Source organism: Cherax quadricarinatus, chromosome 3 (genome assembly GCF_038502225.1).
Source record: "Cherax quadricarinatus isolate ZL_2023a chromosome 3, ASM3850222v1, whole genome shotgun sequence".
In the NCBI taxonomy this organism is placed as follows: domain Eukaryota; kingdom Metazoa; phylum Arthropoda; class Malacostraca; order Decapoda; family Parastacidae; genus Cherax; species Cherax quadricarinatus.
The window spans coordinates 54,848,748-54,861,176 of record NC_091294.1 but is presented as its reverse complement, the minus strand read 5'-3'; the positions used below and the strand labels follow the sequence as shown (position 1 = coordinate 54,861,176).

General features: G+C 38.9%; 1 protein-coding gene across 1 annotated transcript in view; it reads right to left on the bottom strand.

The window, feature by feature from the left end:
- The window catches only part of LOC128684034 (cilia- and flagella-associated protein 418), a 177,875-nt gene extending 171,870 nt beyond the window's left edge, over positions 1 to 6,005 (bottom strand). The window contains exon 1 of the mRNA XM_070091857.1: positions 5,751 to 6,005. The gene's annotated coding sequence lies outside the window, so the exon portion shown is untranslated. The remainder of the gene's footprint in view (positions 1 to 5,750) is intronic.
- Positions 6,006 to 12,429: the final 6,424 nt, after the last annotated feature.

Genomic DNA, 12,429 nt, shown 5'->3' with positions numbered 1-12,429 from the left:
TCATTTGGCGTCAGGATAACGTCAGACAGGCTTGTGTTTACCAAATTCTGTGGCTTTCTCATAAAAAATTCATTTAGATCTTCAACTCTCAGTCTGGTTAGCTGCTTGCTAAAAACTGAGTCATACTGGGACTTGAGTAGCTCACTCATTTCCTTGCTGTCATCTGTGTATGACCCATCTTGTTTAAGTAGGGGCCCAATACTGGATGTTGTTCTTGAATTTGATTTGGCATAAGAAAAGAAACACTTTGGGTTTCTTTCGATTTCATTTACGGCTATTAGTTCTTCCCGCGATTCCTGACTCCTATAAGATTATTTTAGCCTTAGTTCGATATTTGCTATTTCTCTGACCAGTGTCTCCCTACGCATTGCAGATATATTGGCCTCTTTTAGCCGCTCTGTTATTCTTTTCCTTCACCTGTAAAGGGAGCGCCTGTCTCTTTCTGTTTTACATCTACTCCTCCTTTTTCTTAAAGGAATGTGACTTGAGCATACATCGAGTGCCACAGAGTTAATCTGTTCTAGGCATAAGTCGGGGTCTGTGGCACTTAGGCTATCTTCCCAGCTTGTATCGTTTAGGACTTGGTTTACTTGGTCCCACTTTGTGTTCTTGTTATTAAAGTTGAATTTGGTGAAGGCTCCCTCGTGACTAATCTCATTTTGTTGGTCTGGGGCTCCGTGCATACATGTCTGAACCTCGATTATGTTGTGATCTGAGTATATTGTTTTTGATATGGTGACATTTCGTATCAGATCATCATTGTTAGTGAAGATGAGGTCCAGTGTATTCTCCAATCTACTACCTGGAGTTTACCTGGAGAGAGTTTCGGGGGTCAACGCCCCCGCGGCCCGGTCTGTGACTAGGCTCTATTATTTGCTGGATTAAGGTGAAATTTGTGCAGAGATTCAAAAGCTCATGTGTATGCGAGTTCACATCTGAGCTGCCTCCTGATGTTACCACTGCAACAACATTATTTGCTATATTCCTCCATTTTAGGTGCCTTAAGTTGAAATCCCCCAGGAGCAAGATGTTGGGAGCAGGAGCTAGAAGATTTTCCAGACAGTGGTCAATTTTCAACAGCTGTTCCTGGAATTGTTGGGACGTTGCATCTGGAGGCTTGTAAACTACTACAATGACCAGATTTTGGTTCTCTATCTTTACTGCTAAAACTTCAACTACATCATTTAGCAATTCTGAGCAAATATGTGACTCTGCTATATACAGGCCAAATCCCCCATCCCTTTTACCTATTCACTCTGTCACATCTGAATAGGTTGTAACCCAGGTACCCATTTTATACTGATGGGTGAACATGGACAGCAGGTGTCTTATGGAAACACGTCCTAATGATATCCAGCCGTACTGGGGATTTGAACTCCAGACCTCAGTGTGTCAGCTGAGTGCGTATTCACAACTCATGCTTCACACCCACATAAGAGAATTGGTACCACTATACTCTTGTACATTCCCTTCTTTGCATCCATGGATACAAAACATCCAGGCCATGGGAAAACCTGGGTAGCCACAGCCACTCAAGAGGGAGAGGTTTTTTAGTGCCAGGAAGGAAAAAAAACTGGCAGGAAATGGCAGAAATCGTACACCAAATCCAGTCATTCCTGGAGTGGAACCACAGTCGATGGCCTCCACTCCAAACCAACAGATACAGATACTAATGCCGGAAAAAAAATCCCCCCCCAGTACCAACAATACCACCAGTCCGATAACATTCTTCTTTGCAAATATACAGGGTCTAAAGCCAGCAACAAACAACAAAATACCTTTCATCCGTGGACTGCTTGCAGAGGCAAAGGCAATGTTCACGGCTTTCACTGAGACCCACATAAAGGATCACTTGGACAACGAAATATGGATCCCAGGTTACAACCTATACAGATGTGACAGAGTGAACAGGCAAAAGGGGGGGGTTGGCCTGTACATTGCAGAGTCACTTGTTTGCACAGAACTGCTTAATGCCTCAAATGACGTAGTGGAAGTTTTAGCAGTAAAGGTCGAGAACCAAAACCTAGTCATTGTGGTAGTCTACAAGCCTCCGGATGCAACATCCCAGCAATTCCAGGAACAGCTGTTAAAAATTGACCACTGTCTGGAAAATCTTCCAGCTCCTGCACCCAACATCTTGCTCCTGGGGGATTTCAACTTAAGGCACCTAAAATGGAGGAATATAGCAAATAATATTGTTGCAGTAATAACACCAGGAGGCAGCTCTGATGAAAACTCACACTCACACGAGCTTTTAAATCTCTGCACAAAATTCAATTTAAACCAGCAAATAATAGAGCCTACTAGACTGGAGAATACACTAGACCTCATCTTCACTAACAATGATGATCTGATAAGAAATGTCACCATATCAAAAACAATATACTCAGATCACAACATAATTGAGGTTCAGACATGTATGCGTGGAGCCCCAGACCGACAAAATGAGACTAGTCACGAGGGAGCATTCACCAAATTCAACTTCAATAACAAAAACATAAAGTGGGACCAAGTAAACCAAGTCCTAACCGATATAAGCTGGGAAGATATACTAAGCAACACAGACCCAAACTTATGCTTAGAACAGATTAACTCGGTGGCACTCGATGTATGCACAAGGCTTATTCCTCTAAGAAAAAGGAGGAGTAGATGTAAAATAGAAAGAGACAGGCGCTCCCTTTACAGGCGACGGAAAAGAATAACAGAGCGGCTAAAAGAGGTCAATATATCTGAAATGCGTAGGGAGACACTGGTCAGAGAAATAGCAAGCATCGAACTTAAGCTAAAAGAATCCTTTAGGAGTCAGGAATCGCGGGAAGAACTAAAAGCCATAAATGAAATCGAAAGAAACCCAAAGTATTTCTTCTCCTATGCCAAATCAAAATCGAGAACAACGTCCAGTATTGGGCCCCTACTTAAACAAGATGGGTCCTACACAGATGACAACAAGGAAATGAGTGAGCTACTCAAGTCCCAATATGACTCAGTTTTTAGCAAGCCGCTAACCAGACTGAGAGTCGAAGATCAAAATGAATTTTTTATGAGAGAGCCACAAAATTTGATTAACACAAGCCTATCCGATGTTATCCTGACGCCAAATGACTTCGAACAGGCGATAAATGACATGCCCATGCACTCTGCCCCAGGGCCAGACTCATGGAACTCTGTGTTCATCAAGAACTGCAAGAAGCCCCTATCACGAGCCTTTTCCATCCTATGGAGAGGGAGCATGGACACGGGGGTCGTCCCTCAGTTACTAAAAACAACAGACATAGCCCCACTCCACAAAGGGGGCAGTAAAGCAACAGCAAAGAACTACAGACCAATAGCACTAACATCCCATATCATAAAAATCTTTGAAAGGGTCCTAAGAAGCAAGATCACCACCCATCTAGAAACCCATCAGTTACACAACCCAGGGCAACATGGGTTTAGAACAGGTCGCTCCTGTCTGTCTCAACTACTGGATCACTACGACAAGGTCCTAAATGCACTAGAAGACAAAAAGAATGCAGATGTAATATATACAGACTTTGCAAAAGCCTTCGACAAGTGTGACCATGGCGTAATAGCGCACAAAATGCGCGCTAAAGGAATAACAGGAAAAGTCGGTCGATGGATCTATAATTTCCTCACTAACAGAACACAGAGAGTAGTCGTCAACAGAGTAAAGTCCGAGGCAGCTACGGTGAAAAGCTCTGTTCCACAAGGCACAGTACTAGCTCCCATCTTGTTCCTCATCCTCATATCCGACATAGACAAGGATGTCAGCCACAGCACCGTGTCTTCCTTTGCAGATGACACCCGAATCTGCATGACAGTGTCTTCCATTGCAGACACTGCAAGGCTCCAGGGGGACATCAACCAAATCTTTCAGTGGGCTGCAGAAAACAATATGAAGTTCAACGATGAGAAATTTCAATTACTCAGATATGGTAAACATGAGGAAATTAAATCTTCATCAGAGTACAAAACAAATTCTGGCCACAAAATAGAGCGAAACACCAACGTCAAAGACCTGGGAGTGATTATGTCGGAGGATCTCACCTTCAAGGACCATAACATTGTATCAATCGCATCTGCTAGAAAAATGACAGGATGGATAATGAGAACCTTCAAAACTAGGGAGGCCAAGCCCATGATGACACTCTTCAGGTCACTTGTTCTATCTAGGCTGGAATATTGCTGCACTCTAACAGCACCTTTCAAGGCAGGTGAAATTGCCGACCTAGAAAATGTACAGAGAACTTTCACGGCGCGCATAACGGAGATAAAACACCTCAATTACTGGGAGCGCTTGAGGTTTCTAAACCTGTATTCCCTGGAACGCAGGAGGGAGAGATACATGATTATATACACCTGGAAAATCCTAGAGGGACTAGTACCGAACTTGCACACGAAAATCACTCACTACGAAAGCAAAAGACTTGGCAGACGATGCACCATCCCCCCAATGAAAAGCAGGGGTGTCACTAGCACGTTAAGAGACCATACAATAAGTGTCAGGGGCCCGAGACTGTTCAACTGCCTCCCAGCACACATAAGGGGGATTACCAACAGACCCCTGGCAGTCTTCAAGCTGGCACTGGACAAGCACCTAAAGTCAGTTCCTGATCAGCCGGGCTGTGGCTCGTACGTTGGTTTGCGTGCAGCCAGCAGCAACAGCCTGGTTGATCAGGCGCTGATCCACCAGGAGGCCTGGTCACAGACCGGGCCGCGGGGGCGTTGACCCCCGAAACTCTCTCCAGGTAAACTCCAGGTAAACACCACAATGCATCAATCACCCTTTTTCCTTCATCAATTCTATGGTTAACCTCATCCTTCATAAACCCATCTGCCGACAAATCTACTCCCAAATATCTGAACACATTCACTTCTTCCATACTCCCTCCCTTTAATGTGATACCCAATTATTCTTTATCTACGTCTATAGAGTTATTCAAGTTAATTTTATACTCCATTCCAGTCTTTATTCCCTCAATCTTTCCATAACGAAGTAATTGAAACATGTCATCATTGACTATCATAGTGCTGTCAACTGATCACTCAGACTACTTACACAGGTATATGGTCCAGTCTGGATGGAATAATGAATCCCTGGTAGGTACAATACACGAGAGTAAATGTGAGAAAGTTCTTTTCTCCCAAGAGTTCTACGAGAGAATTTCCTAAGATACTGTGACTCAAAACATTAAGATAAGATCTTGTTTGGATTTTTAACCCTGGAGGGTTAGCCACTCAGGATAACCCAACAAAGTCGGTGCATCATCGACTGACTGTCTTATTTCCATTGGGGGTCCTCAATTTTATCCCCCAGGATGTGACCCACACCAGTCAACTAGCACCCAGGTACCTACTTGCTTGCTAGGTGAACAGGACAACAGGTGTAGGGAAACACGATCAATGTTTCCACTCGTACCGGGAATCAAACCACAGCCATGGGATGCTTCAGTTCTAGCTCTTTTGTAAACAATTGTATACTTTACTTAGGTGACATTTTCCCTTTTTTATTCGCCTATAAATGCCTGTTTACTGAAGAGATAACTTAATCTATTATTCAGCCATTGCTAGTTGTAAGTAATGTATCGTCCACCAGAGACATTAAATCAATTGACAAAATCCAAATCAATTAACGAAAGCCCTGGTGAACAAAACGTTTAATAAAATACGATAAACAACATCTTTTTCACATAAATAAGGGTTTTACAGCAATGCTCTACAATGTCAGATTAGAGGACACAATACCTCACCTCTTCAGAGCTTCCACTGCTATGTTGTTATTGACGTTGTTAAGGGTCACCAACACTGATTTAGTTCTACTTCCCTGAAGTTCGGGACAAATGTATTTCCCAAATTTGGATCGAAAGAAGAAAGAGAAACTGGAACAATAAGTTACCAATTAGGTCGGATGAATTCCTTTAGCTTAAACCCACTAGAAAGCTGCAGTGCTATTGATTACTAACTCCTGCACTAAGCAACATACTCCACCGCATTTCGAGTCTTAACTTGCTTAATATACAAAACATCCACACATATTATTGTGGCTACTGCATACACAGAATATTATACACGAACATAAACCCTCCTCTCAGACTCCACCTTGATAACTATGACAGAACACAACCATAGTACAAGACACAAATCACTCTTCGACATCCCACGTGTCCATCAATCAATCAATCAATCAAGTTTATTCTCTATAAGGATTACAATGCAGAGTTTACAGATTTTGAATATTGTGTGGTTTACATATTTTAAAATACTAATTACAGAGGGGGCCACTAGGAGACCTAGCATGGCTTGGCATTTCGGGCAGACTTAGATTAATTCTAAACTTTAAATTATTATAGATTATGGTATTAAGGCTAAGTGACTACATTATAGTTTGTGAGTTTAGCAATGTGAATGCTTTTGTTTTGGCACAATACATAGTGTCAATACTGGAGTATCATAGGCAAACTTATGACTAGTTAGGATTCATTATTTTAAGATTAAGATTCGTATTTCTGTGTTTATAGTCAATGGGTGAGTGAGTGTAAGTGTGAACCACCAGGTGGTTTACATGTAGTTAGATGACGGGGTGTATCAGGGAGATAAGATGGTTTCCAACTGTAGTTTTGAAAGTGATGAATGTGTCTGCAGTTCTAGAGTTTTCAGGTAGGGTGTTCCAGATTTTAGGCCCTTTGACACACACTGAATTTTTGTAAAGGTTTAGTTGGACACGGGGAATGTCATAGAGATGTTTGTGTCTGGTGTTATGCCTGTGGGTCCTGTCACAACTATCAAGAAAGCGTTTTAGGTCAAGGTTAATATTGGAATTTAAAGTCCTGTGGAAAATACTGTACATATTTTCCAGAAATACAGTAGTTATATGTAAATAGATGGCCATACTGTATTTAATAAAATTTGTCATAAAAAATGGGAAGCTGTGCCTGCGCAGAAGACAGTCGCCATTGTTTGTTTGAATTGAGAGTAACAGACATTAGTAATGGGAAGAATTTTTCGTGCTCTAGAGGTTAAAATTGGGTTGACACCTCTCAAATAGGAGGCGAAATTGTTGGATGTGCATTCCTGCATAACTTGAGATATCAGGCGACAGGACAGGACAACTCCAGGAACCTCAGATAAGCTGTCTAATTTATGTTTAAATTCTGGCCAGTAAATTTTTCATAAATGTAGGCAAAAGGGGGGTCCTGTACATGACATTAATCTCCAGTCAAATTGGTGAGTGTTATGATTAAGATATATTCTCCTTCTGTTATATAAATGTGTTTATATATAATCATTTTTTAATTTAATATACAGTCCACAAATTTATATATTTACCAGCATTCCTGGTGATGTATCTTTCATTTATAATTAATAGGTCCAGAGCAACTTGTGGATATGACAGTGGTAGGTATCGAAGGGGGACATTTTTTGTGACCTAGGTGTCCCAAATTCCTACTTGTCTAACTGATAACTAATAATTATCTTTGTTCATTTACTGTTATGTACATAATGATACATTCAGATAAATGCAATTTTCCACATTTAATTTGCCCGTTGGTCCTTCTTGAACCGGAGGTAATTAGTGAAGTCATTAATTAGTTAATTACTTAATAATCATATGTGAAATGACAGGAGGTGGATGTTAAGTTCACAAATTTACTTAATGTGTAGTGGATTATAATTATTACAATATGTATTTGGATAAGTCAAGTGTGGCTAAAGATTATATTAATGTGTATAAGTGTATGTGTAATTGCTAAGCTCAAGTGTAACTAACATTATTAATGTGTATTTAAAATTTATATTACAATTCTCTTACATGTAATTGCAAAGCTCAAGTGTAGCTAGGATTTATTCAAAGGTAAGTTGTATCAGTGTTGAAAGTTGTAATCAGTGTTATTAATTAAGTTGAATTTAATACATTGCATCATAGCTGAAAATGAGGAAATTAATGTAGAAGGCAAACATATGGAATATAGAGCAAAGAAAACATCATTGCAAGCTAGAAAGGGTCATGTAACCAAGGCATATAATAAATGTTTGGAATTAATGAATCAAGAAACTGTGAATACTGATGATTTAAAATTGTATTTAGATGCTTTGGGGAACAGATATGATTCATACAAATTATATTACAACAAATATGAAGGAGATTTATTAGTAAACTGTGTAGATGAGACTGAAGTAGATCTTATGATTAATCAGTATTATGAATTAGAGGAAAAGATTCTTTCTTGTAAAAGTCAGGCCTTGAATAAATTAAAATGTGTAAATCAAGCAGTTAATTAGTCTGCTCCAACAAATAAGATATCTTTACCAAAACTCCCAGAATTATGTTTACCTGTATTTAATCCTGGAAAAAATTGGGAGGAATTCTGGTCAATTTTAAAGCAGCTGTGCATGACAGGAGTGACCTAGCCTGTGTAACTAAATTATTTTACCTCAAAGGACAGGTAAGAGGAGATGCTCACATACTCATACAAGCCTTTCCCAATGTAAATGACTCTTACAAGGAAGCAGTTGACTTGTTGAAGGTCACTTATGGTAATATAGAACAAAGTAGGTTGGATCTAGTGAATATCATTGTTAAATTAAAATCTCCAGATCACACTTACAAAGGTTTACAGCAGTTTAGAGTTAAACTGAAGAGCACTCTCAAAACTTTAAGTAATAAATATAATCTGAAGGAATCAGACTGGTTATTGAGTGCCATGGTACAGAATAAATTAAACTATAAAACACTTGAATGGTTCTCAAACAAATATCACAAGGGTTATTTTGGTCTGGAGGAAATAAGACTAGGTCTACAAGAATTAATTGTGCAGTTGCAGACCAGCCAACTAACTCATTTTAAAGATGCAACACATAATAACTGAGGTATCTGTCAAGTTTCACAAAGGGAAAAATTATCCCAATGTTAATAATCAAAATTCATTTCCTAAAAAGAGTTGCATAGGTGCATATCAAGTAGCAGGAATCAGAAATAATGATTCTCCACAAGGTAAGAAGAATAAGTACCCTCCTAAGGGTAGCCCAGTTAATAAGAAACCAGTCAAAGAAAAGAGAGATTGTCTTTTCTTCAAGGGTACTCATTTTTCTAAGAATTGCGATGCATACAATTCATGGAATGATAAAGTTGAAAGATTGGAGGAACTTGACAGATGTATCAGGTGTTTAGGTAATCACAATGTAAAGGATTGTCATGCCAAATTAAACAACTGTTATCAATGTCACAAAGGAAGACACCATATAGTCATGTGTAAAGGTCTATATGATAATGTTGATAATAATGATAATGTTGACAATCCTGACACAACAGTAGCTAACGTAAAAATTGCTGCTAATGTTAACAATGACGGTTTTGCTGAAGTAGCCTTACCTGTGTTACAGGTAAAAATTGATGATAAAAGGCATAAATCTAAAAATGTAAATGCATTATTGGACCAGGGATCCCAGCATACTTTCATAAAACGTAAATGTCTTGATGGTATGAAAGTACAGATGGGAGATCCCACAACTTTAAAATTATCTGGTTTTCTCTCGGATAAAAGGTCTCATTGGTATGACACTGTTTATGTAACTGTCATGTTGGGCAATGAGAAAAAACGTGTTAATGCAGTAATTGTAGATAGACTTCCAGAGAAAATATCTACAGTAGGGCTTAGTAAAGCTACAGAAAGACTTTCACATAATGTAAATTTAGCACCTTCTGGTGTAAGTGATGATTCTGTAGGCCTAATAAATATTTTGATAGGTAGTGACTATTATACCTCCCCTTTGTAAAGGGTATGGTAAAGAAATGTGGTGTCACCCTTTTGAAGACTGCAGGAGGACATGTAATGTATGGTAGGATTCCTCGTAATAATAATTCATGACTAGAGGAAACTACAAATACCATAACTGTGTCTTACTCATGAAATCGTACCCCAGTATAATTCTTCCATAGAGGATGGTGTTGAGCCAGTGCATAAATTGTGGGAATTAGACAGCAGTGGAATAAATGTAAATGAAGAAAGACCAGACGATTCTTTTACTCAGGAGCAATACCTGAGAGATGTAAAATTTGAATCTGGACAATACTGGGTATGACTTCCGTGGAGACTGAACCATCCAGAATTGCCCACTAATTACAGAATGGCATATGGACAGTTAAAGGCTCAGCTCCGCAAACTGAGTAAGTTAGTTTAGTTTAATATGTTTATTATGCACCCCATACCCATCCTGTGGGCGGTAGTCAAAAGATTACAGAGGTACATAATTGGTCCAGGGACTGGGCCTCAAAGTTTTGATAGCTGAGCAAGTTACAGAGGTAATGAATTCACAATTTACAAAGGTAATGAACTCACAATTTACAAAGGTAATGAACTCCAGGTAGGTCTAGTCACAATCATGACAAGTTACAAAGGTATTTACAGATTGAGTAAGACACCAGAATTGTTAACTGCCTATAATGATATAATTGCTGAGCAGTTAATTAATAAATTTATAGAAGAGGTACCTCCTGAGCAAGCCAAAATTTATGGTCACTATTTGCCACATCACGGAGTGAAGAAGGATTCTAAGACCAATCCTTTGAGGATTGTGTTTAATTGTAGTGCCAGGAGTAACAAAAATGTACCTAGTTTAAATGACTGTTTGATGACAGGTCCGTCGTTGGCGGAAAAATTAGGAGATATTTTATTAAATTTCAGGATGAAGAATTATGACTTTACGGCTGACATAAGAAAAGCTTTCCTAAGAGTGGGTTTACAAGAGGCTGACCGGGATTGTACCCGCTTCTTATGGCCTGAGAATCCTAGTGACCCACTTAGCCCTCTGAAAACCTTTTGCTTTAAGAGCGTATTATTTGGTGCTACATCCAGTCCGTTCCTACTTCAAGCGACGATAAATGCACACCTTAAACGTATGGAACATCCATTGAGTAAAGTAATGAGCAAACAATTTTATGTGGACAATTTCCTGGGTGTGACATCAACTGAAGAGGAACTGTTAATGACTTACGGAGAGGCTAATAAAATAATGCAAAGTGCAAATATGCCTCTGAGGGAATGGAATAGTAATTCGTCCAAATTAAAGGACAAAATAAGTAAAGATTACCCTGGAGATGAAGTGCCAAAATGTAGTAATGTATTGGGTTTAACTTGGGATACTGAGAGAGATTTGTTAATGTTAAAACCTAATAATTACAGTATGCCCAATAAATTAACTAAGAGAGTTTTGCTTGCTGAAGTTTCCAAATGTTTCGATCCACTAGGTTTAGTGTCACCCCTCACTATAAGAGGGAAATTATTAATACAGGAAACATGGAAACTTAAATGTGCTTGGGATGAAATTCTACCTGAGGAATTCATTAACAGGTGGGATGAATTAATTGGTGATTATGAGAAAATTCCAATGTTGGAGTTCCCACACCAGGTGGCCAATCCGAATGGGAAAAATGTACTCCACATTTTTTGTGATGCTTCAAAATTGGCATATGGAGCAGTTGCTTATCTTCAATGTAATAGTGTTATCTCTCTTGTTATGTCTAATGCTAAAGTGTCTCCAATTAAATCATGTACCTTGCCTCAATTGGAATTAACAGCCATTTATGTAGGTGTCAAATTAGCTAATTATATAAGAAATAAGTTGCAGGAGATAAATATTAGCGACACTGTAATTTGGTCTGATAATGAGGTATCCTTACAATGGATTCGTAATGGAAACAGTAAAATTGTGTACGTACAAAACAGAGTCACTGAAATTAATCAAATGCAAGAGAAGTATAATAGTTTGGGTCAGCATATGTTAGCATTTAATCATACACCTGGTGAGGAGAATCCAGCTGATTTCTTGTCTCGAGGTTTATCTTATGCTAAATTTTTAAATGCTGTATCATGGTTTAAAGGACCGAGCTGGTTGGTAAATAAAGCTAATTGGCCTGTACAAAAGGTGTATATTGCTCCTGTTAAAATTACTGTGACCACCGCTCCAATAGTTTGTCCTCCCTTAGCTATTGATATAAATAGGTATTCTTCTTTACCCAAACTAATCAATGTAACTAAGTTGGTGTTTAAATTTCTAAACAAGTTTTCACATCCTCTTGAATATTGGATAAAGAGGGTACAGGAGGAAATCTATGGAAATGAGATTAAATTGATGATGGAAAGAAAAATTGTGAAAGGTACCATAATAGAGAAATTGGGGCTGTATTTAGAGAACAACGTAATTAGGTGCAGAGGTAGGTTACAAAATGTTGAAGTGGGTGATTATGCTAAACACCCTATCTTACTGCCCAAAACTCATCATCTAACAAATTTAATTGTTCTAAATGCCCATAAAAATGTAATGCATGGTGGGGTACAAGGTACCTTAAATTGTATCAGGGAAACTTTCTGGATTCCACAAGGACGGCAAAGTGTAAAAAGGGTAATTAAATCTTGTGTAATATGTCGCTGT